Source organism: Canis lupus, chromosome 19, assembly GCF_048164855.1.
Source record: "Canis lupus baileyi chromosome 19, mCanLup2.hap1, whole genome shotgun sequence".
NCBI classification, from domain to species: domain Eukaryota; kingdom Metazoa; phylum Chordata; class Mammalia; order Carnivora; family Canidae; genus Canis; species Canis lupus.
In genome coordinates this window covers 8,757,497-8,782,708 of record NC_132856.1, presented here as the reverse complement: position 1 = coordinate 8,782,708, position 25,212 = coordinate 8,757,497, and the positions used below count along the sequence as shown (strand labels likewise).

At 46.2% G+C, this 25,212-nt stretch overlaps 1 protein-coding gene across 8 annotated transcripts in view; it reads left to right on the top strand.

Annotated features, from left to right (window-relative positions):
* HRH1 (histamine receptor H1) overlaps positions 1 to 25,212 on the top strand; it is a 75,156-nt gene that overhangs the window by 9,980 nt on the left and 39,964 nt on the right. For 2 of the 8 annotated variants that reach the window (XR_012011543.1, XR_012011540.1), the window contains exon 2: positions 300 to 459. The exons of 5 other annotated variants lie outside the window; for them this stretch is intronic. The gene's annotated coding sequence lies outside the window, so the exon portion shown is untranslated. Of the gene's footprint in view, positions 1 to 299; positions 460 to 16,028; positions 16,132 to 25,212 lie in introns of all 8 variants that reach the window. One more of the 8 variants, XM_072785107.1, reaches the window with a different exon arrangement.

Below are 25,212 nucleotides of genomic sequence, written 5' to 3'. Positions count from 1 at the left end.
TCATTTATTCATTATTCATGAAACAGAGAGAGAGAGAGTCAGAGACAGAGGCAGAGGGAGAAGCAGGCCCCATGCAGGGAGCCCAACGTGGGACTTGATCCCGGGACTCCAGGATCACACCCTGGGCTGAAGGTGGTGCTAAACTGCTGAGCCACCTGGACTGCCCTGGAACGGGTGTTTTAGGACAGGCAGATAGTTGAGTGTGGGGAGTTTATTGGGGCATTACTTGAGGAGAGTGTTAAAGCAGTGCCCTTGGGTAGCTTGTGGATTTTTCTGCTTGTGTTTCACATTTTGGGTAGAAAAGACATGATCCTTCCAGGCAGAGATTATGTGAAGAATTAAGAATTCCATAGGACCACATCTGCACATCTCAGCGGAACTGAAACTGATGATCACTCACTCTTAATTGGAAATGCTGGCTGGACCATGCTGAAAGAGAATGAATGAAAACACACAGGGGTAAGGTTGGGGTAAAGGGAAAAGATGCCTGGGTCTGTAAGAGGGTCCTACCCACTCCCTCCCCCATTTTCTCCCTCCCTCAGTATTGACAGTTCTGCACCACTGTCCTTTCCTGTTCCTCCTGGAGCCCAGCCCCCTCTGCAGCCTCCCTATTGCAGCCTGGGCTTAGGCTTTGCTCTCCCTCCCCAGGAGCCCCTCCAGCACCCTGCTGCCTGCCACCCCCTCCCCCCGCCCCACACACATGCTGAGGGCTCTTTGCCAGGCACAAATCTGAGCATGTTACTTCCCTGCTCAATATCCCGTCACATCCTCTGTAGCCATTAAATAGATTGAAACCCCAGTATCACAACATGAGATGTCCATGGTAAACATACCAGTAAGTGAAAAGAGGACGTGGAAGGATAGCTGTGACAGCATAGAATGGGACAGTGTAGTGGTCACAAGCATGGGCTCTGGAGCCATGCTGGCTTTGCACCCCAGGTCTGCCTCTTGATAGCTGTGTGACCAGGGCCAAGCTCTTAATGTCTCTGTGCCTCAGACTTATCTGAACAATGGGAATGGCAACAGTGCTTACTCCCAGAGGGTTGAAAGGGCTAAAGGGGCTTAGCCCAGTGCTTGGCTCCTAGCAGCACTCAGTAAATGCCGGTCATCATCATGGCCATAACTGTATATGTTTATATACATTTATATGCACCTCTCTCTCTTTTCATCCCACTCTTCAGAACTCAGATTAGAAGTCTCCTCTTTGGGTGCCCGGGTGGCTCAGGGGTTGAACATCTGCCTTTCGCTCAGGTCATGATCCCAGGGTCCTGGGATTGAGTCCCACATCAGGCTCCCTGCAGGGAGCCTGCTTCTCCCTCTGCCCGTGTCTCTGCCTCTCTCTCTGTGTCTCTCATGAATAAATAAAATCTTTTAAAAAGAAAGAAAGAAAGAAATAGCTTCTTCTAGGAAGCTTCCCTAAACATCTCCTTCCTCCTCTAGACCCCCCCTCCCCAATCCCACTTAAGGGCTAGGCTAGGACTCCTCTCTGGACTCACAGCACCCCTGGTCTTACATCTACCACACATATTACCCCCTTATTGTAGCCTTCTGTCTCCTCAAGGCTGTAAGCGGTCCAAGGATACAGGCTGTGGCTGCTTCCTCATGAGATCCCTGGTACCCATCACAGTTTGGGGGGCATAGTAAGCGCTCAGAAAGTGTTTGTTGAATGAATGGATGGGTGAATGAATGAATGCAAGCAGGGCTTTGAAACCTAAGGTTTCAGTCAGTGGAGGTGTAGAGGAAGGCCTTTTAGGCAGAGAGAAGAGCGTGAGCAAAGGCACGCACAGGTGGGAAGGAAGGCACACTGAGAAGAGCAACCAGGCGGGTCCGGATACATCGTAGAGTGTGATCACGGGGTGACAGAAAGTACTGAAGGTAGGAAGGTAGGAAGGGAGCACAAGAAATGTCCTGTGTAAACAAAAGGAAAGTAGATGTAATAAGGGTGGGCATGGAGAAGGAAGTGATCTATGGAGGGGCATCATGCCCTCCTGTCACTCATACCCCGATCCCCCAGACTGGCTGAGGTGCTTCTGTGATGCCGTGTGTTCAGCCTAATGTAAAATAAACACGTGGCTTACCTGTCTCTTTCCACCTGCAGACTGTGAACCTCTCAAGGTATGGAAAGTTATGTTTTCTCTCTTTTTTCTAAAACCTTCTTGCCCACAAAGATAAGCTCTTTGCTCCTCCATGCCTACTATCCCCTGCCATGTAGGGCTATAGACGTAGATTGTGTTGGGCATTCTGACATCTGGATCCTAGTATAAATCACTCTGGTTTTTGTGGGAGCAGAGGATTTATACCTTCTCTACTTAACCGAACCATCTATGTGACTCTGCTTCCTTCATGGAGTTCTTGTATCAAGCCCAGAACAGAAACAGCCTTTGCAGTTCACTCCTGGGTCAGATGGGGACATCGGTCTTTTGAACAGAGTTCCTGCAAAAGAAAAAGTTCTCATTTAAGTTCTTGGGGTTAAATGGAATCCTTGCCAAACCCAAACAGGTAGTGTTGCCTAGGTTCAGCAGGAGAGGTATGGGAAGGTAAAGCAGGAATTGGAGTCTGTGGGGATCGTGCCCCTACCGTGTGCTGGGGACACTGCAGTGGATGGACAGCTACGCCCACTGCCTTTACAGGGTGGTGGAGAAGACAAGTGCTGGCCAGGGAACAGTGAAATGGGATGTGAGGTTCTCAGGCAGGAAAGTGCAACCCTAAGGGGAGGCTCAGAGAGGCTAAGTGGCTCGCCCAAGATAGCACAGCTAGTTTAGCCAGCCTGGCATTTGAACTGAGATCCTCTGACATTTTTTTCCTAGTGCCATGAAGCCCCTAAAAGGTAGTTGCCTAAAACATTTTAGATGTTTTTTTTTTTTTTAAGATTTTATTTATTTATTAGAGAGAGAGAGAGAGAGGCAGAGACACAGGCAGAGGGAGAAGCAGGCCCTGTGCGGGGAGCCCGATGTGGGACTCAATCCCGGGTCTCCAGGATCACACCCTGGGCTGAAGGTGGCGCTAAACCACTAAACCACTGGGGCTGCCCCTAAAACATTTTAGAAATTGCTCCACATAACGCAATCCTGACTCTTCACTTGGTATCCCAGATTACATTCCTCCATTTATTTCATCCCCCTCTAGAGTTAAAAAGTGGATCTTTCTAGGTGTGTGAGTTCCAGGGTAGGTAGCAAGAATAAGTCACAAAATTAAACCCAGGGTTAATGGAGAGCTCATTGATACCAAGAGATTTCACTGTTTTCTTTCTGTTACAAGCAGAAAAAGTGCCCAGGCAAGTAGGGAAAAAAACTCAAATGAACATTTGGCCCTGGGGATTGAGGCAGGAAGCTTGAGCGAGTTACAGGCATTTGGACACCCAGGTTGCCTGGTCAGTGCTGAGTTCCCTAACAGCGAGCTCACCCTGCCAGTTCTGAGCACTGAGGGCTTTCTGCGTCCTTGGTCGCTAGGGGAAACCAGGCGTTTTCCTGGTGAATGCATCTTACACCCTTTCATCCCAGACACAGAGCTCTGTGTGTATCTGCACACTAAATGTTACTTTGAAAGCACTGCAGTTGGGAGCAGATCTCAAGTTCTATGCTTGTTATTTTACAGTATTGCCCTCACACATCTTATTGGCATCACCTAACACAAGGAACTGGGAATAATGGTACACATTGAGCATCTACTATGTGTCTGACATGCTGAGTGCTTTATATTTGTCACTTCATTTGGCCCTCTAAATAGCCTCCTGTGGTCAGGACTGTTGTCCCTATCTTAATGATGAGGAGCCCAGGATCACACAGACAAAAAAGTGGAAGGACTGGGGTTCCAAGCCAGATCTGGCTCCCATGGGGGCCATTGCTGGGTTTGTGCAGACTATTCTCTTTCTAAGACTTCCCACATCAAATCTGAACTCCAAGCCAGAGTTCTGTCCATGAGCACTTTGCACACTGGCCCCATCCATACTGGACAACTCACCCTTCCCCAGATGCCCCTTGTGCCTCCTCATCACCATGGCTTTGCTGCCACCATACCTCCCACTTCCCCTGCCCACTCAAGCCCTAAGTTCCCTCTGAATTCTACCCTTAAAACAAGTGAATTCTTTATTCTTTATTGTGGGAATTCTTTATTGTGATAAGTACACATAACAAAGTGAGTGAATTTTATGGTTTGTAAATTATATCTCAATACAGCTATTCAAATAAAGCAAGAAGGGAAAGGAGTCAGGGGAATGCTCATTGAGTTCCCCCTTCTGTGATACCTCTTCCAGGAAGGCTTTCCCATTAGCAGATTATTTGGGGTTATAACGACCAGAGTTGCACCCTGGGGTTTATTGTCTGCATATAGCGAGATGGGAGGAAGACAAAAAATAGTGTCACCACCATGTTGCCAGGTCCCACGAGGACCTTGAGGGTTGTTTGGATCCCCTGGAGACTCATTAGCTTTTCCTGCCCCTGCAGCAGTGTCCTCTGCTCCCATCCCTAGGACAGGGACATCCAATGAGGGCCTCAGCAACCTGCTCCTTAGCTTTGGCTCTTCTTGCTGATGCCAACTGATTCTTATTTTTGATTTACTGTACCTTTCATTCATCAACAAATTTATTGAGCACTTACTGTGTACTAGGCCCTCCTCTAGGCACTTGGGATGCTCAGCAGAACAAAGCAGACAAAGATGCCTGTCCAGGTGGAGCCTATGTCCTGCTTTCTGGATTCTGCTAGCCCATGACATCGGTTGTGTCATTGTTTCTGGGACCTCATGGCTTTTGATGTTTGTCCCCAACTTCTCCAACTGAAGCTGCTCTGGATATTGCACATTCTGGTTCAAGAAACAATCTTATAGTTCAGTTAGCCAGTATTTCAGTGTCCAGAAACTTTGCCCCAGGCCACTGTACAGATAACCCATGAATGACTGTCAAGGACTGTTCTGGATGCTAAGATACAGGGATGAATGAGACAAAAGGTGCTGCCTTAGCGCTTATGCTCTAGTGGGAGGACAGGCAAAAAATGAATCAACAAATGAATATAAAAGGCAACACTTTGAAGAGCAGTAAGTGATAAACAGAGTGGGAGAATGAAGGGTATCCATTTAGAAGGGTGGCATTTGAATCAAGTAAGGAGCTGAAGCATGCTTATATCTGAGGGAAGAGCATTCTGGGCAGAGGAAACAGCAAGGCCCTGGGCTGGAGGTGGTTTGGAATATTCTAGAAAGAGGGAGGAGGCCTGAGTAGCTAGAGCAGAGTATGCAAGGGCAAACATAGGGGATCAAGTCAAAGTCACGGGGCCAGGCATGTAAGGCCTTCTTGGCAATTGTGAGGACCTGGCTTTCGTTCAGAAAGTACTGGGAACTTCCAATGACATGATCAAATGTGTGATAAAAAGCATCACCCTGGCTGCTGTGTGGATGATATACTAAAGGAAGAGAAGAGTGGTAGTAAAATGACTTCAGGGAGGCTAATGCCATCATTCAGGCAAGGGGTGGTGGTGGGCTAGACCAGGGTATAGTGTAGATGTGATGAGATGTGATGAGCTCCCGGGACTATTTTGAAGAAAGAACTGAGCATAATGGTTGTCTCCCTGATATACTTTCCCTGCCAGTTGTCCAGGCAGATGCAAGTGCTGCCTCCTGTCTATTCCTGAAGTGCTTACCTTGGGTGTCACTGATGAGTTTCTATAACAAGTAAATGAGGATCATTATTGTTAGGAACACAGGAGGTGGGGCAGCATGCAGGGGACACCTCTAGGTTGGATTTCTCCCAGTGGATTTTGGGCAGCCCTGGCTCTGCTCTGGCCAGAACCCTGGGATTGGGAACTTTCCAGTTAGAAATGGAGGGCAAACCCCTTTACTGAAATCCAAACAAGAGCCTGGAGCTTGCCCTACCTTACTTTAGTTCTCACAGCCCCTTGGAGTAATGGAACTCACCAGCCCCATTCTGCGGAGTCTTGGAAAGGTGAAGGGATTCACCCAAGGGCCCGTGGCAAGTGGCAGACTTCAGGCCCGAACAGCTGGCTCCTGGCCAAGAGGCAGAGTGGTATAGTGATTAAAGACCTGGGCTTGGGGCTACAGAAGTCTAAGTTTGAATCCTGGCTCTGCTCTGTGTGATCCTGAGCATGTCTCTTCCCCTTTCTGTGCTTCAGTTTCCTTAGCTATAAAATAGGACAATACTGGGTTCCTTGCTTGTTGGGGTGAGGTTCTAAGGGAGGGGCTGGATGTCAAGTCTTGGGTGGGACCTACATAGAGTAGACACTCAACAGCTAAGACCTCTCCTCTGTTGCCCCCAGGCCTGTGTCTCTGGCTCCTGCCTGGCATCCCTGCCAGCATTTTGAAGTAGATGCCTCATTGCCAGACGCTGTCATGGAAACCAAGAGATGGGGGAGTAGGAGAGGCCTAGGAGAGATCTGGGGGAGGGGCTGTCATTCCCTTGCTCACCCTCTGGCCCACCTCAACCAGCTCATTATAGCAGTGATGGCTCAGAGGAACAGACTGGGGGCGGGAAGCCAGGCTGTGATGGATCAGACAAAGGCTAGCTGGGCTCAACTGGAGGCTTTGTTCCTATAGGGAGTGTGGGACACAGGGCACCACCTGTGGGGCCACTCACAGCCACCTCCCAGGCCCCCCAAGGCTTGGGCAGACTAAAGCCGGGATGTGACTCATTCTGGAGTCCCTTATCCACCTGCTGTTCTTTCCACCCCCATCAAGAGGCGACACATTCATTGTCTTGCCCTTTGAAACAATCTCCCTACCACATCTCTGTCAAGTCAAAGCCGACAACCCTTCTGACTGTTTCTCTGAATTGATATCAAAAACGAGTTGCTCACTGTTTTGCAGCAAGAACAGTTCCATTTGGAGATCTAGTCCCACTCTCTGGGAGTCCTTCAATAATTAGATCCTTTTTGACACCTTGTCTCGAAGAAAGAGTCTCCTTGCCCCTTCTCTTTACCCCAGCCCTGTGGAACTCCATCCCACAGCTCTTACTTCCTCTCCACCCACCTCCCAGCACGTGGACACTGTTAGGCTCTCCTTCCCTACTTAGAATACACACTTCAGGGATGCCTGGGTGGCTCAGCGGTCGAGCGTCTGCCTTTGGCTCAGGGCGTGATCCCAGGATCCGGGATCGAGTCCCACATCAGGCTCTCTGCAAGGAGCCTGCCTCTCCCTCTGCCTGTGTCTCTGTCTCTCTGTCTCTCTCTGTGTCTTTCATGAATAAATAAATAAATCTTAAAAAAAAAAAAAGAATGCACACTTCAAGCCCTATTAGCTTTGGAGGAATTCAGCAGAAGGACCCCAGGGCTTGGAGTTAACACAAAGCTGTGTTGAAATCTCCACCTGCTCTGCCATTGACACATCATGTGACAGGTCAGTGGCCCCTGTGAGTGCTAGTTTTCTTATCTGTTCAAGTGGGGGTTGATAGCTGGATCTGCCGCACAGGACTCAGTGAGTTAACCCAGGTGAAGCAGCTATAAACTGCATTACCGTTCATACCTTTCTTTAAACTCAGGAGCAAGGAAAGAAGCAGGAAAAAAAAAAACCCAGAACACATGGTGTTTATAAAATTAAGTCTTTTCTCTTTAAAATGGGAAGAATCTGTGAAACTCTTTCCTTGGAGGAGATGTTATCGGCTTTGGAGCAGTGCACCAGACATGTATCGCACACCCACCATGTGCCAGGCTCTGTGCTAGGCCCTGAGGAGACAAAAGGAGACAAGGCATGATTTATGCTTTTGAACTTGCAGCATGGCAGGGAAGGCAGGCCCGCATACAGTCAGTCTCCTGGTAATGAGCTATGCGTATGGTCTAGATGGACACAAGGCTTATGGCTGCATGGCTGTCAGTGGGGTGTGCCTCAGGGTATGCCAGCATAGTTTTCAAAGATGAGTAGGATGTAATTCAGCAAAATAAGGTAAAAGGCGCTTACAGGCAGAAGTCAGTCTCAACAGAGCAAAATAGCATTCCAACCAAATAGCATGGTGCGTGCAGAAAGCCGTAAGGAGTTAGGTTATCCAGAGTATAAAACAAAGCTTACTGGCAGGGTGGGTGGTAGGAGATGGACATACCTAGAGAGATAAGCTGGATCATTAGGGATTGTCTCCCTTGATCTAACGTAGAATCTTTTCATCACAATGAGTGAAAGATTCAGGGTGGCCAGGAGACCCAGTGGGTGGGTGGAAGGGTTTTCATTGCCCATTTATTCTCTGAAAACTTGCGCTTGGTGGAGTGATTCTAGGAACGGCAGTGACAATGTAACTTGGGAGCTTGTTATGAACACAGAACTTCAGGCCCTGCCCCAGACCTGCAGAATCAGAATCTGCATTTTGGCAAGATGACACGTACACACCTTAGAGAGGAGGTGATGCAGTGCCGGAAAGCATCCAGACATCACCTGCTCTGCTTCCAGTTCCCTGGCAAGGGTGGGCTTATTGCTCTTCGAGCAGTGCAGGACCTTCGAATAGGCATGTGTCATTGGTCTCAGATGAGGACCAGGAGGGCATTGCTCCAATGTGGGGACTTCCCTAAAATGGGAGATGTCTGAACCTCTTTTACCACCTCCCTGTGGTCTCTTGTCTGGTCTCAAGCAGGATTGAGTGGGATATATCAATACAACTTTCTCTCTTAGTAAGGAGAAAGCTTTTTTCTGTTCCTTGTTAAAAAGAGTCTCCAAAATAAAAAATATCTGGGCAGGAGATGTGGTAGGTGCTACTTACCCGGCTCCTTCCATGAGATGGTCTGTCTTCAGGGACAGAGTGCATGGACCTTATGGCCCCTTTGTTCATCCATGTGTTCTCTTGAGAAAGAGACAATGACTACAAAGTCTCCCACATTTCCCAGGACCTTGAAAATAAGGCCAAGTGATTTGGACTTTTACCAGGGCACTAGAGAGACATTGAGGATTTCCAAGGAAGGGAGTGTCAAAATGTTGCTGATTGAAAGACCACTCTGCCAGCAGTGAGGAATTGGCAAGAGGGATCTGGAGACATCAGGGCAGAGGCTGATATTGGGGTCCAAGTGAGAAAGATCAGACCTGGCTCTGGCCAGTGGCCCTATTTGGTGACACTGCACCAGCACTCAGAGAGCCCATACTTTGTTTTGCTAAGTGGGTAATGTCACAAGAATTCTGGGTTCATAACCTATCTAGTCTGTTGGAAACAGAAGCAGCTGCTAATTTTGAAGCAGTCACTTAAAACGAGCTGAGAATAAGATTTGGAACCCTCTGTGGGTGATGTGTACCCAGTGAGGTCATCTGTTTAGATTTGGATAGTTTAGGAACTCCTGGTTAGACTCTTGGCCTCTCCCGGGAACTCCTCTGAATTCTCACAGTGGTTCCTGGGATGAACATGAAGGGTCTGCCGAGGACTCAAGACCCCTGGCCCAGCTGAGAAGGGAGAAGAAGAGAGAGAAACAGAGCCTCAGAAGTCCTTCTGTTGTCTTTGGTGAATCTTACTAGGAAGAAAGTAGAACAGTGTTTCCCAAAGTTGCTCTGTAGAACCCTGAATAGAAGGATATTCCATGGCTACATAAGTGTGGAAATGCTACATATCATATCCTAAAAGATTAGGGATTCACAATGCCCGGTAAAGGATGAGGCTTTAGGTCAGTCAGACAGGACCTGACTTTGAACCTTAGCTCCACCACTTACTGTGTGATCTTGGGCAGTGAACTCTATTTCTTGGGTTGATGCAGTCTGCAAAATGGGAATAATGGCAGTACCAATGACGTAAAGTTATTGTGAACATTCATGAGATAACGCATAGCACCTGTCTTGCACATTTGGAAAACTAATAAAAGCTTTTAAATTATTATTATATTTTTAATGTTATAAAATATTATCTGTAAAAATTTATTTTAAATATATAAATTACTATTGTCTTATTATTTTACCTTTAAAGGCTCTGAGAGATCCTGCAGTAAAACCTGCTTGACTTTGATTAACTTAATGTTTCTGAAATTTAATTTCGGAGTGGCCCTTTTCACGTAACATACAGGACTTTCTAAGGAATTCATGCTCTGTGGGACTCTGGGAAATACTGATTTTTGTGTTTTAGGAACAGTCTGGGGAAACCAATATCTCTGAACCAGGATCCAGCCTAGATATGGATTATTCTGGGTGTAAAGAGTTGTGTTTCATTCTCAGTTCCTTCTCCACCACCTCTTCCCCCAAGATTGTGACTCAGGAATAAAGATATGAGCTAACTATGTGAGAGTTGTAGAACTAGCAGTGTGGGTGAAGCTTGAGAGTCTAGTCCAGGCCTTGGAAAACTACTCATCCTTCAATGCCTCATTCCAATGTTAACTTTTCTCAGAAAACTTCCCACCTTGACTGGGCAGAATTAGTTGGCCATTCCACCATGATAAGGTCCATGGCCTCTAGAGCAAATGTCATACTCAACACGTACTACATTTAACTATAGTTATGTTACATGACCATCTCCTCCCAGCTAGACCGCGACATTCTTTGGGGCAGGCATCCGTGTGTGTGTTGTCTCAGTCCTCTCACCTCTTAGACAACACTTGATCAAGACCAAATTTCTTTCATCACCTTCTCTGAATTCCTAATGACCCAGCCAAAGAGAAGAGGTATGAAGATATGGCTCTGGGTCTTTTGAGACTGGGAGAGGACATCTCTACTCTGACAACTCTGCTGGTTCCCATTGCCTTGGTGGAAGGAATCAGTTCCCTTTAATGGCCAAATGCATGGTTCAAGGCCTGCCTGGGGTTCCTGAGAACAGAGGCCAGGAAGCAGGATGTGAAAACTGGGATTACTCAGAGGAATAGAGAAAAGGTCAGTGAAAGAGCAGAGACCTGCCAGAATGATGATAAGAAAAGCCAGCTCCCAGGGCCCACTCCAGAGTTTGTATGCCATGAACTGTAGCTTGGTGGCTTGTGTAGAGCTGGTTGAGGGCTCTGTGAATGCCTAACCGTGGGTGGACTCAGCCGTTTCAACACTCTGAAGCTGGCATGGGCCTGGTGCAAAGGGGCCCCGGCTGACCCTGGAGGCTCAGAGGCTAGAGCCAGAACCGGCTGGTCCCCACAGCATATGCAGGGCATGCCAGGGCCGGAGCAGCAGTGGGAAAAGTAGGGAAGGTGAACTCAAAGTCAGCTCAGAGACTGGAAGACTTTTGGACAATAGAACACGCTCCACCCCCACTACCCAGGGCAACATTCAGTAGCTAATCAGGCCTGATTCACATGGTCCCAACAGGGTGTCTTGGTTTCATGGTTCGTATGGATCTCTCTCAGTGTCTGGGGATCAGGATGCTGAGCCAGACTGTAAGTGGCAGGTGTGGTTGAAACGCTAAGGTCTGTTCACAGCTCAGGGTTCTAGCTGGGGAGGATTCCACGGAGAAACAGCAACAGCGACATGATAAATCAGTTCCTGTTGTTACTGAGCACGTAATTTGTGCCTTTCCACAGTCAACCGTGTTGAACCCTCACTATACTCCTTGGAGGGGCTGTTTCATTCCTATGTTGCAGACAAGGAGGCTAAGGATCAGCAGGATTATACAAACTCCCCCAGGTCATATACCTTGTAATCAATAGAGCTGGGTTTCAAGTTAAGTCTTTCTGGCTCCCAAACTCTGGCTCCTATCCATAGGCTATACTCTCTGTCCTCCCAAAGAAATGGGGAGGATTCCCACTTGTGTGGACTAAACCAGTGGTTCTGAATCCCTCAGACCCAGTGCTCCCTTTTATTACCAATAGTCCATGATGCCCTCTTTACCATCCTGAAATGCAGTTCCAACAAAGATAAAACAATCTATCTTCAAATACTAAAAATAGTAGTAACAGTAGTAATGTAATTAGTAGGATGTAATGTACTACAACTAATATAATTAGTAGAAACTAATCTTATGGTAAAGGAGAAATGAAAAGAAAACCATTTATAATGTAATAGTAATAATACATATTTCACTCCATAAATGCTTGGGCATGCCCACACTCGAAGATTTCCTGAAGTGGAGCAGGTGCCTGCAGCCACATCTAGAATCAGGTAAATGCACAGCTACAAATGCAGGTGGACATAGGTGTGTTGAATTGGCACATTGAATGCCACCAAGTGATTAAACCCCTGTCAAGCTCCCTCAATTTATCAGTGTATCATCTTCCCTCAATTTACATGATGAGAGCAATATTAGACAATTTAGAGCAGATTAAAACCATGCAATGAGTTCTTGTGTTTGCATGTAAATGGAAGTAGGGGTTCTGGATTTAGATAATTTTAAACTTGTGTTTCCATCTCCAGATAGTCCAGGGAACCTTTGAAAGGTAGGCAGGACAAAGGACAGTGCTTGTTGTATGGGACTTAACTGGCTGCTGCCCACTGAATGACAGTTGTGCCCTCCACATCATGGTAATAACTCAGAATACCTCTGTCATTTCCAGATGCTGCATAGGTGATACCCCCAAACACCACCACCACTGCTGCCACCACCACCGCTGAAAACCATTCTTCTAGGTTAGCATGGTCCAGGGTAGCGTCCAAGGTTTAGAGAGGTACATGGGCACCATGATTCCCACCCCACCATGCTAGACTCTGCATTGCAGGCATCTGGTGACAATTCCAGGAGCCACCTATTGGTGAACCTGAAGCATCCAGTGTCTCAGGTTGGCTCAGGGACTGGACAGGATAGGAAAGAGAGAAAAAGAAATGAATGACTACTGAGTGTTTACTGTCAGCTAGGCACAAGGTCATACTGTTAATGAGTGGTGTGAAGCCAGGATTCAAATAGGACTGACTCCAAAGGGGATCATCTCTATTGCACTTTTTAAAATTGAGGTTGTCATGTGGGAGATTAATGTAATGGGACTATTGGATAGTGTTAAATACTCCAGAGGACAACATGGAGTAAAGTACGAATGCAGTCCTGGGTTCATCCGCTGAGTAACTTTGAAATGGCACTTCCCTCATGCTTTTCTGGTGAACTCCTGCTCATCCTTCAAAACCCACTTCAAATATTACTTCATTTGTGAATTATCCCTGTCTCCTCCAGGATGAGGGAATAGTCCCTCCTCTGGGCTCTGGGCTCCCATCATTAACTCACTACGACACTTACCACCCTGTGTTTTGTTTCCTGCTGTCTGTCTCCCTTACACAGGGATGATGAGGTATAATGATGAGCTCCTTGAGGGAAGAGACCTTGTTGGATTCATTTTAACAACTCCACCCTCCACCCACAGTGCCCAACACAGAACCTTCCAGGTGCATCACAGGCATGAAAAAGTGCAGAATTTATGTTTGATTGAATCAATTCACTTTGCCTGCTAAGTTGCTCACAGAGCAGACCCTTCATACCAGGTGACTAAGTAGAGCAGGTCACAGTCACCTGGGATTTATGAGCTGTTTATGGCTTCCTTTAAACACAGTAGCTTCTCAGTTGGCACAGATACAGACAGGAGTCAGCCTGTGCCTTCGGCAATTCAGCCTCCCTCTGAAGAAGTTTATCCAAAAGAGTTCCCTCCATGGGGGTTCTTTCAGACACATCTGCTTCCTGCAGGCATCTGTTATCTGGGCCCTTCCATCCCCACACCAGAGCTTCCAGCAGCCGAAGAGGTGGCTGGATTACATTTAGGAGGGAGGAGGTGCTGTTTGCCGTCCCCGTCATCGTCCTTCAGCCCTCCGCCTCATATGTACTTTATCCTCTCATCTTCCTGGGAACCAGGTTCATGTCTTCCTCAGACTGTGGTCTCTGGATGCCATCCTTTCAGGGTCTGGCTTGTTGTCCTCGCCCCTGTGGGCCTATACATTTGGTCCATTCCCGAGCCTGGTCTACGGGCGCATCCCCACTAAAGAGGGTGCCAAGGCCATGGGCTTTGGGACCAGACCTAGTTTCGAATCCCAGGTCCCTTACTTCCTACCTAGGTGCTTGGAACAGACGGTATTGGTGATCTACAGTATTTCCAAACAGTGTCTGTACAACCTCCCTCCAACTCACTGTGCTTTTGGCTCCAAAGGCATGGCCTGTGACCCTTCTCTGGAGGGCTGCTGTTGGGCCATGAGCCATTTTGTCCACAAGTGCAGAGATCCAGAAGTGTCCGAGAATTCACACTTCCACTCCCATCTCCTCGGCCCTGGACCAAAGACATCTGCAAACCCATCTCCCCAACCTGGGCTGGGCCAACCCTGGGCTGTGGCAGATGCTTCACAGCTCCTGCTTAGGGTCAGCAGGAGTCTGCTTGAGATCATCACATACCCGCTTGGCTCTTTCTCCCCCACCCTCTCCCTGCTTTTTCCTCAGATCCTGCCTTAATACAACTCTCACACAAGAATCCTCGTCTCTGGCTCTGCTTCTGGGGAACCTGGATTAAGACAGTGACTCAAGCAGCCCCTTCACACTTATGTGCCTCAGTGTTCTCTGAAACTTGAGGCCAGTAGTGCCTATGCCTTAGGATTATTGGCAGGATTGAGTGAAAGAGTGCAGGCAAGGTGCTTGGCACATGGCGTGGAGGATCCTTTAAGGATCCCTAATTTTAAGGATCCCTTTTTTCAGAAAGTTAGCCGAGTGCATTGGTCTGGGGAGTGAGAGCCCCAACTTCTGTTTTGAACCTCCTGATTGAGTCTCAGGAAGTTTCTTTGCCTCCCTAGACCACAGTTTCTTTCTTTTTCTTTTTTAACAGCTTTATTAAGACATAATTCACATACCATATGATTCATCCATTTAAAGGGACACAGTTCAATGGTTTTTCATATGTTTACAGAGATGTGTAGCTATCCTCGTGATCTAATTTTTTAAAGATTTTATTTATTTATTCATGAGAGACACACAGAGAGAGAGAGAGAGAGGCAGAGACACAGGCAGAGGGAGAAGCAGGCTCCATGCAGGGAGCCCAGTGTGGGACTTGATCCCAGGTCCCCAGGATCACACCCTAGGCTGAAAGGGGTGCTAAACCGCTGAGCCACCCAGGCTGCCCTATGATCTAATTTTAAGACCTTTTTATCACCCTGCAAAAAAGCCCCTATCCATTGCAATTATTCTCCATTTCCCCCCTCACCTTGGCGAACTCCCCAGACCCTGACAACCGTGAATCCACTTTCTATCTCTATGGACATTTCTTATTCTGGACATTTCCTATAAATGGAGTCATATAATATGTGGTCTTTGGTGGTATCTGACTTCTTTCACTAAACATCATGTTTTCAAAGCTCATTCATGTTGTGGCATGTGTCAGAATTTCACTCTTCGCTGTAGCTGAGTAAAATTCCATGGTATGGATGTACCACATTTTGTATATCCGTTCATTAGTAGATGGACATTTAGGTCGTTTCCACATTTGAGCTATTATGAATAATGCTGCTATGAACAAGTTTTTTGTGTGACTATGTTTTTATTTCTCTTGTGCATATATATAGGTATATGCTTAGGAGTGGAATTTGTGTCATATATGTTTAACTTTTTGAGAAGTTGCCTATTTTTCTAAGAGGCTACATTATTTTACAGTTTCATCAAAATGTATGAAGATCCTGATTTCTCCATGTCCTTGACAACACTTATTTGTCTTTTTTCTTTTAGCCTTGCTGGTGAGTGTGAAGTGATATTTCATTATGGTTTTGATTTGCATTTGTCTGATGGTTAATGATGTTGAGCATCTTTTTATGTCCTTACTGACCATTTATAGATCTTTGAAGAAAGGTCCATTCAGAGTCTTTGCTCATTTTTTAATTTGGTTAATTCCCTTTTTATTGTTGATTTGTAAGAGTTCTTTATAGCTTCTAGATTATTTTTTCTTTATCAGATATGTGAACCCTCATTTCCCTCATCTATAACTTACTGTTTCCTGGATTATGATACAAAGTATGTAAGATGCTTGATAAATACTGGGTAGCAGTTAGTAGTTATCATTAATAGAACATTCTTAAGATTTCTTAAATATGTATTGATTTATGTAATCTCTATATCCAATGTGTAGCTTGAACTCTTGACCCTGTGATCAAGAGTCGCATGCCTCTCCAACTGAGCCAGCCAGGCACCCCAATAGAACATTTTTTTCATTCACAAGGCCAGATAAACCTCTTGATATTAACCAATCTGTCCTCCCTTCTTTCTACCCATTTCACAGATGAAGCAATTCGGACCAGAGAGAAAAGTGACCTTCTGCTCTTGGTTTCAGAAATGGTCTGAAACATATCTGTGGTGGAGCTCAACTGCATGACCTTGGGCAGGTAACTCTTCTCTGTGCACCTCACTGTTTTCATCTGTAAAATGGAGGTGAACGAGGGAGTTACAGCTGGCCTGCACTGAGCAACTCCTATGTGGCAAGCACAGTCTGAAATGCTTCCATGAATACCATCTTGTTCAATCTTCCCAACTTCCCAAAGTCATAGGTGTTCTTTCCTGTCCATTTTACAGATGTAGAAATCGATACTCAGAGAGGTGAAGTCCCTTGCCTGAGAGCTCCTGCCTGGGAAGTGACAACATCGGGATTTTCTAACCTCAGTATCTGTCTTCTCTTTGGCTGCTACCCAATGACTCCTAGGGTACTCCATCTCTTGGGTTGCCCCAGGAAAGCACCTTTTCTCCCCCCTTTTCTCTTTTCTGATGTTTATTGTGATTGTATCAGAAATTAATAACCACAGAAGAAACCTGAGGAAAAAAGAAAAGGCATTCCTACTCTGGTCATATATGATGCTTTCATCACCTCTTAGACTTGAAGGATTTTGAATGCAACGTAGGCCCAGCCAAGTCCCACCTTATAGAAGTGGTGGCCTGGGGAGGCTAGAAGTTCACCATTCCCAGGACCAAACTTCGCCTAGACAGTGCTGGGTTTGGGAGGCAAAGATACCTTGGGCCCCACCTTCTAGAAATCAGGAAAATCTATGTTCCTACTAGTTAGGTGGTGGGGGTCTCTTGGACAGTGGGTGGGGGGGACTCAGATTCTAAAGCAGTGGTTCTCAACCCAGAGTGGTTTTGCACCCACTGGGCATTTTTCTGCGCTGTTTTTGGTTGTTGGGACTTGGAGAGGGTTGGGAGAGTGGGTGCTACTGGCATCTAGTGGGTAGACGTCAGGAATGCTGCTAAACATCCTATTATAAGGCCCAGGACAGCCCCCCAAACAAAGAACCCTTCTGCCCCAGAGTGGCAGTACAGAGGCTGAGAAATTCTGTTCTAGGCAGATACAGTTGTAGGATTGGTCCTGCTCTCCCCAGGGGCCCATGAAGGGGCAGGGACCTATGTATGTGTACATGGGGGTGACTCTACTCCCCAGGAAGATCTTCTTTACTTGATGCCTGGGGATCCTTTTCTTCTCCTGCCCCTTCCTATGTTTTAGGCTGGACATTGCAAATCAGCCTGTAACGAAGCCAGGAAGTGGGAAAGCTTGCTTTGTTGTTTTAAAGCACCCATGATCCCGCTCTACAGGCTCAGAGAGGCAGGTGATGGAATGGTTGGCTCATTTCTTGAAGCAGGGCACCTTGTGAGTGTCTTGTTCACTGCTCTGTCTCCAGTGGCCTGCACAAGTAAATGAACATAGCTGGTTCTCAGGCAGGACTTGCTGTATGAAAATGATTGGTCAGAGAAGATGCCTTCTGTTGGTGTAAGAGCTGCCCCAGTCTTGGCAATGGCCAGCCTCCCACCCCCCAACTTTCACCTCTAAATTCCATGTTAATGTAATGAAAGCAACTAGTAAACTTTATTATATCTGATGGGCATGATTCTAAGGCCTTTCTTTTTTTCTAAGACCTTTTACATATGGGAACTCAGGTAGTTCTCACACAACCTATGAGATAGAAATTGCTGTTATCCCCATTTTATGGATGAAGAAACTGAGACACAGGGAGGTTAAGTAACTTGTTTGCAATTATACAGCTCAGAAGTAGCAGAGGCTGAATCTGAACACAGGTGGTCTAACTGCATCCTCTTTATCACTAAATGTTTTGTTCCCTTTCTTAAGAACTGCCTTTGAAGCACAGCCTACCCTCCCTGCCTCATGTCTTCGGGGCCAACTTTCTCCCAAATAGACACAAGAAGTTCCCAGAGCTCAAAGCTTTTCTAACATATTGGGCAATATTAATGGGAGTGGAGGAAGCACTTTCCTAACTTACCCAGATAATGTTTTTCAAGCACAAAGGAGAGAATCAGACTAATTGTGATAGGATAAATGGGCATGGGGTTTATCCATGGGGTTTCTGTCTTTGTTCTTCCACTAGATTTAGTTTTTCTTAAAATGAATAATGCTCGTAAGAAAAAACTGCCAATAGCTGACCATTAGATAGCAAGCCCCAAATGCACACCCTCAGATAAAAACCTGGGTGGTTCAGAGAAAATTCAAGTGCCTCTGGGTACTAGCACTATAAATTCAGACTCAGAAATTCTGGGGTGAGGCTTAGGAATGGGTATTTTTAACAAGATTCCTGGGAAATTCTAATGTATGGCCAGGGAACAGGAGCCCCAAGCATAGAAATGGTGGGCCTGGGAACCTAACTTTTCGGTCACTGAGGAGTAAATCAACTCCTCATCATTGATAAAAAGCATCCTTCAATTTCTGTCTCAGAATTGCCTCCTCTGGGAAGGCCCCCCTGATTCATGGTAGGTAATTGCTCCTTCCCTGACCTCCCACCACATTTGGTACACCCATTACACTTGACATCACAGAGTAGTTATTTATTTGGCCTTTTTGAGTGAGAAAAGTTTTATCAGCCTCTGCACATCCAGTGCTGATATGAAGTTGATATTGAATGAATGCTTATTGAACAAATAAATGACTAAGCATCCAGGCTGCTTTGGCCTCCATCCAGAGCATCTCGTGGTCTAGCCTACAGTCTGAAAAGACCTGAATTCTCACTTCGTGACTTTCTATCATCTTGACTTTTGGGCTACACATGGGCTCCAGGTGATCTTTAGTTTGCTCATCTGGAAAATAGGAATAATGCTTTGCTCTTGGGAGGGACTTAGATGATACAGGATACAGTGTGGTGATGGTCTGTGAACCTGAGGTACCAAGCTGGTGTGGGGTGAAGGAGGAAGGTTCCTGTTCAGAGCATGGGCATTCTGAGAGATGAGTGATTGGAATAAACCAATCTCAGGGTCATTACGGTGAGCCCCACTGGCCACTGAGAACAAAGATATCTTTTTCTCTGCTGATTAAGGTGGCAACAGAATGATCTTAGTAAATCATAAGTTTTCCATCTCCTGTGACACAAACACAGGGGGCTCTTAACAAATTGGAATTAGCCATTTGGAAAGTCACCTGAAAATGTGTCTTTAAGTGTTTTTTTTGTGTGTGTGTGTGGCAGCAAGCAGGTGCCAGGTCTCCACTCATCCCCTCCCTGGCTCACTTGCTTCCCCCACCCCTGTTGTTTATACCTGGGCTGCTGGCATAGGCAGTCCCCATGACCCCTACTTGACCTATTCCTTTGCTTGGAAGTCAGGTCGTGGCAGAGTCATCTGCACATCCCCAGCCCTTCTGTCAGGCTGCATTGCATGCTTATTGACTTTACAGGTGAGTAAAGGGACACCCAGAGGAGAGTGGTGTGTTAGCCAAAGTCACCCAGTGGTGCCAGGGGGGTGGAGCCAGAACCAGGAACACATCTGGGAACCCAGAGGAGAATGGGGTGATAGGTGATCCCTTCCTATAGGAAAGGATCTTTCTGGAGCGCCCCCCCCCCCCACTTTCCACTTAGGCTAAGGGGGAAGTACGCAGCTCTCAGTTCTCTTGAATAGATGTATTGTTATACTGTGGCTCACAATAGTTTCTATGAATATTGGGCAAGAAGGAGGATTTTTCAGAGTACCAGGGTTTGGGAAGAAGGGAAAGGTGTGGCAGGAACATTGATCTACTCTTGACTTGTTTTGGGTCCATGGGCAAGCCATACTGCCTCCATGAATTGATTTCCATAGCCATGATCCACCCACCTACCCCTGGGTGACCAAAGGACCCAGAGGAAGGGTTCAAGACAAGAAGGGTTGGAAGCATTGTCAAGAGATGCAAACATCTCATCGTCTTGTCCTGGGCAGTCCTGTCCTCTCTTCTCTTTCTTCCTCTTTCAAGTGTGAGTTCATGGCCTGGACATGACCTGGGGTTTTCCCTTAAGTGAAAGGGCATTTGTAAATGTCCTCAAAACAAATGTTGTCTATAAAACTAGAATATCTGTTTCAATGATAAACTGTAGGGTAAGAATGACAAACATCTGCTGAAAGTGAGAAAAAGAGAGAAAACCATTTTTGCTGGTAAATTATTACATCATCAGAGAAGACTTCTTTTTGACTTGGGTCTTAATTTCTCACCATGCCTGGCATGGTGTTAATTATATCTAATATGCCTGGCACGGTGTTAAGCACTGTGGAAGAATCAAAAGTGAACAAAATTTGGCTCCATATCACATAGAGTCATGCTTATCTAATAGTACACATGTTCCCCTACATTTCCTGGCCCCCTTGCAGGCAATCAGGGCCAGTAACTAGTTCAGACTAGTCAAGTCCAAAGCACTTAATTGGCACTCTCCGTTTCCCTGTGGTGTTAATAACAGTATTTTAGATGATGAAGCCTCTTCATCCTGGTTCCCTGAGTGACCACATGGATCCCCTGCTGACCTGCACTGGCCACTTAGCTTGAGTGAAAAATTAACCTTTGCTTGGTTATACCTCTGAGATTTGGGTGTTAATTTGTTTCTGCAGCATAACTCTTCCTGTGCTGACTAATACAGTCGCTATATGACCTCAGTAATACCAACTGCCATTTATTGAATGCCTCCTATATACCCAACCACTTGACTTGCTCCATCCCATTTAATCCTCACAGCAGCCCTGTGAGAGAGCTCCAACTGTCTTCATGTCTCCAATAAGGAAACAGAAGCTCAAGGAGCCTTGCTCAGCCAGGGTCATGCATCTAGGAAGTTGCAGAGTTAGGGTTCCACCTCAGGTCTGTCTGACTTCAAGGCTAGTGTTTTCTTTCTAAACTAGTTTCAAGCTCAAGAGAGCTTTGATAAGAAAATATATTGTGTGAGGTGAAGGCTGGAGTTCAGGGAGGCAGGACAAAGGGAAAGTAAGTCCATTGTTCAGGATAAGAAGGAACATCCATGCTCAAGATCCCAAAGTAGAATGCTAACATGATGGAGAGACAAAAATGCAACTTTAAATATTACTTTGGTAGTGACCTCCCCTTGATGTTGTGTGTAAAGAAGCCATTAGTACCTGACACATCACTGCTGTGTGTTCCCACCAGTGAGAAGAATCCCTAATGTGAGCCGTTTGCTGTTTCACAAATATGTTAACATACAAACAGGGTGAAGTCATAGACATTAGAACAGAACGGGACCTCCCCTTAACCTCGGCGTTGAGAAGGGTGAAGCCTGGAGCTAGGAAGTACTCTTTTTCAGATCACATAGTGTGTTCCTGGTAGCTGTGCTAGCTGTGCCTCAAACACTTCGCCTGAGTGTTTGCAGAATCCACAGAGGAAAATGCATGTGTGCTCTGCTTTTCCTCTACTATAAGATCCTAAATGTGTCCTGAAGGTATGAGTAGCATTGGACTTAGCACTTGTCTCTATCTTTTCATGCATACATTTAGCAAAAACTAAGTATTTGCATGTGACTGATCTCTTCTGACCTTCACAGAAACCCTTTGAGTGAGCAGGGCAGATTTTGTCTCCATTGTACAGATGCCAGAAAGGTCTCAATGAGGAGTGTTTTGTTCAAGGTCACATGGCACATGTGTAACTGTAACACAAATTCTTTACTCTTAGATAAACCTGTTATCCTTCTGGATCCAGGGGATACCCTCAAAGTCATGTTATAAATCAGCTCAGTGATTAAGGGAATGGCTCTGCATCCATAATCCAGCTATTCAGTCCTTCTGTGACTCACTTTCTTCATCTGTAAAGTTAGGAGGATAATAGTAACTATCTACCTCAAGAAGAATTAAGTAAACATATACAAAACTCTTAGAATAGTGCTTAGGACATAGTGCTCCATGGATATTAGGCAAGACTCTAATGACATGCTTGGCATCCATGGATGTATAGTTTGGCAATTCTCAAAGGACCTTAGTGGTCCATGATGTGTAACAATTTGTTGTTTTGCCGAGGCAGAAGTTAACGACTCACATGGAATGATATTGTGATGATCATCTTAAAACATGCATGCGTACTTTTTTATGAAAAGTTATCAATAAGGGAGTGAAAATAGTGTAAATCCAGGTAACTGGGGGAGAGACAGGCAGGAAGCATGTGCCTCTAGAATGGCTGCCTGTAGGCAGAGAGCCAGGAGCCTTTCAGGAGCAGGACAGGAAGTCTCTGACTCTTATGGATGTTGGTAGAAGGGTGTCATCCAGATGGCATTTAGCAGGGGCCCTGGAACACCCACTCCAGCCCGGGAAGTCCCTGTAAGTGCCCAGAGGACACAGAACAAAGTATCATTCTGCAACTGTGGCTCCAGAAACCCACCTGGATGCCAAGTAAGCATGACCAGACCAGACTGGAAGGGCCCCTTCCCTGGTCCTCACTCAAGCCCCAACACTTAGCACCCCAGTAGTGGGAAGAGACCCAGCCATCCCACACTATCCCAAGGCTAAGCTAACCTAGGCTCCTCACTTCAGGCCTCCTGAGGACAGGGCAGTGGGCTCATGATGTGGCAGGAAGAGCTGGTCCTGAAATTTATTGGGTTGATACTGGGTTGTCCAGGCACAAATGCAAATAGATAATGTGGCATAAATTAGTGCATTGGGGTAAAATTGGCCATGCCCCAAGTATGCATTTATGAGCTGTTTGTATGAAGGATGGTTGTTTTCCCTAGAAGTGAGAGAGAATGATATATTGTTTATGGTGGTATGGTGCAGAGAATCTGGAGACAGGAGGCAAACAGACCTACATCCAGATCCCACCGTTGACACTGTGGTATTCTGCATTTGGACAAGCGATCCCATTTCTCCAAGCCTCAGTTTTTTTTCAACTATAAAATAGGAATAGTGCACTATTATTATTTACTTAATAACTTTCTAAGTCAACTCACTTCTTAGTTTAAGCCTCCTCCTGAGCAATAGTAGCCATGAAGTTATGGGTTTGATATGCTTCTTTTTCTGACATGCTTTAAAATATACGTGTAACCAGTAAAACAACAGTTTTCTTTGTATGAGACCAAAGAAAGAAGAAAAAGAAAAAAAAAAAAAGAATCAGTGTACTAAGCAACATTGATATGCGCACCACACTTGGGGATGCCCAAATGTCCAAATTTAATCCCCAGGCTGTCCTGTCAAGAGCAGAACTACCCTTCTTTTTGAGATAAAGAAATGGATTTCCCTCTCAACAGCACGCATCCAATCAGTAACTTTGAGAGGTCAGCTTGACATTCCTTCAAGATGTTTTCTTTTCAAGAGACATCTTTCAGATCCTCAATCTTCTTGCCAGTTACCCAAAAGAGCAAGATGTTTTAGGGAGTGCTCCTTGGAGCACACAGTTTCCTTCAAGGTTGTTTTCCTTTGGAAAAGATTCATATTCATCTCAGTCCCTTGTAAGTCAAACCCAAACCTCCAACGTGAGGAGGAAACATAAACAACTTTGAATGGGGCTGACTAGACGGTGCCAGCGGCGAACCTTCAGAGCCAATTTGTGCTTCCAGCCAGACCACATTTAGGCATATCTGCCATGTGATTCCTTGACAGCCTCTCCTTGCCCAGCTCACCTTTGCACTTCTGAGTTGGCTAGAAATCCCCTCCACTTCCACAGAGGGCATGGGGTGACCTCACGTGACCCCCTTGGAGCTCAGAAATCTACATGTATTCATCAGAACCAAGCAACTTCGACGATGGTGTGGCTTAAATTATGGGGCCTCTGGAGACTCCAATCCTGGGGCATTGTGGCTTGCCTTTGGAGTGGTCTCACCTGTGAAAGCCTCAGTTGAGGTGTGTCGCAGAATTCTCTAGGACTCTCTGGGCCGCAAGAGACAGAAGCCACCTCAACCAAAAAACTCCTCATAAAGGTATGGAGGCATCCTAAAGAAATCAGGCAGGACTGCAGAGGAGCCTCAGGAAGGAAGGGCCCACAGTGTAGCAGAGCTCCTCTCCCACTCCCCTGTGGCCCGCTCTCTCCCAGCTACTTCCTGTGTGTCTCCTTCATGCCCTGTTCTGAGCAGGTCATCTATCCCCGCTTGCAGCATCCTTGGGGAAGGAAGTGGCCATCCACAGTTTTAGAGTTTTATGCCACCCAGAGAGAGACTGCAATGCTCTATTGGGCCCAGTTCCACACCCCCGGTGAAGGGACTAGACACTCTGGCCCATCAGTCAGTCCATTTTCCTCCCTGTAACCAGTGATCTCTTTTTTAAAAATACTTATTTATTTCTTTGAGAGAGTGAGAGAGAGAGTATGAGGAGACAGAGGGAGAGGGAGAGAGAATCCCTGGCAGACTCCCACTAGGCAGACCCCTACTCAGGGCTCCATCCCAGGACCCTGAGCTCATGACCTGAGTCGGATGCTCAATCACCTGAGCCACCCAGGCACCCCATGATCTTTTCAAAATGTAATCTGGTTATAGTCTTCTTCCCCCCATATTTGTCGTATTTGTCTGTATTATGATATTTGGATTTTTACGTGTCTACCGCCATTCAACTGTTCACTCCATCAGGATGGGGATAGGTCCATTAATTCTCCCAGCACATGGCCAGTGGTCCTCAGCAACAGCAGCATTCGTGCTGCAGCCTTTAACTAAGTCATCCCTTGGAGCCTTTCAGAGCAGCCAAGTCTCAAACCCATATAAAATATTTGAGATGCTGGGGATCCCTGGGTGGCTCAGCAGTTTAGCACCGCCTTCAGCCCAGGGCCTGATCCTTGAGTACCGGGATCGAGTCCCACGTCAGGCTCCCTGCGTGGAGCCTGCTTCTCCCTCTGCCTGTGTCTCTCCCTCTCTCTCTCTCTCTCTGTCTCTCATGAATAAATAAATAAAATCTTTAAAAAAAATATTTGAGATGCTGCCCTTTTAGAGACTGTTCAGGATGCTGTCATAGGAAATTATATCCCAAATCAGAAGAAGCCATTCAGCTACTCAAATTGTGGTCCAGGCAGCATCAGCATTGCCTGGGAGCTTGTTAAAAATGCAGAATCTCAAAACCTACCCCAGCCCTACTCAGTAGAAATCTGTATTTTAACAAATGGATTCATGTGCACGTTACAGTTTGAGGAGCAGTGCGTTAGGACATCCTTTTATATGTTCCTATAACCTCCCTTGATTTCTTTCTACTTACCAGTGCTTCTTTAGTGCTGAACTTCTCCTTCTAGCCTGTGAGCCTCCCAAGGGCAGGAACCTTGGCTGCTTTGCCCA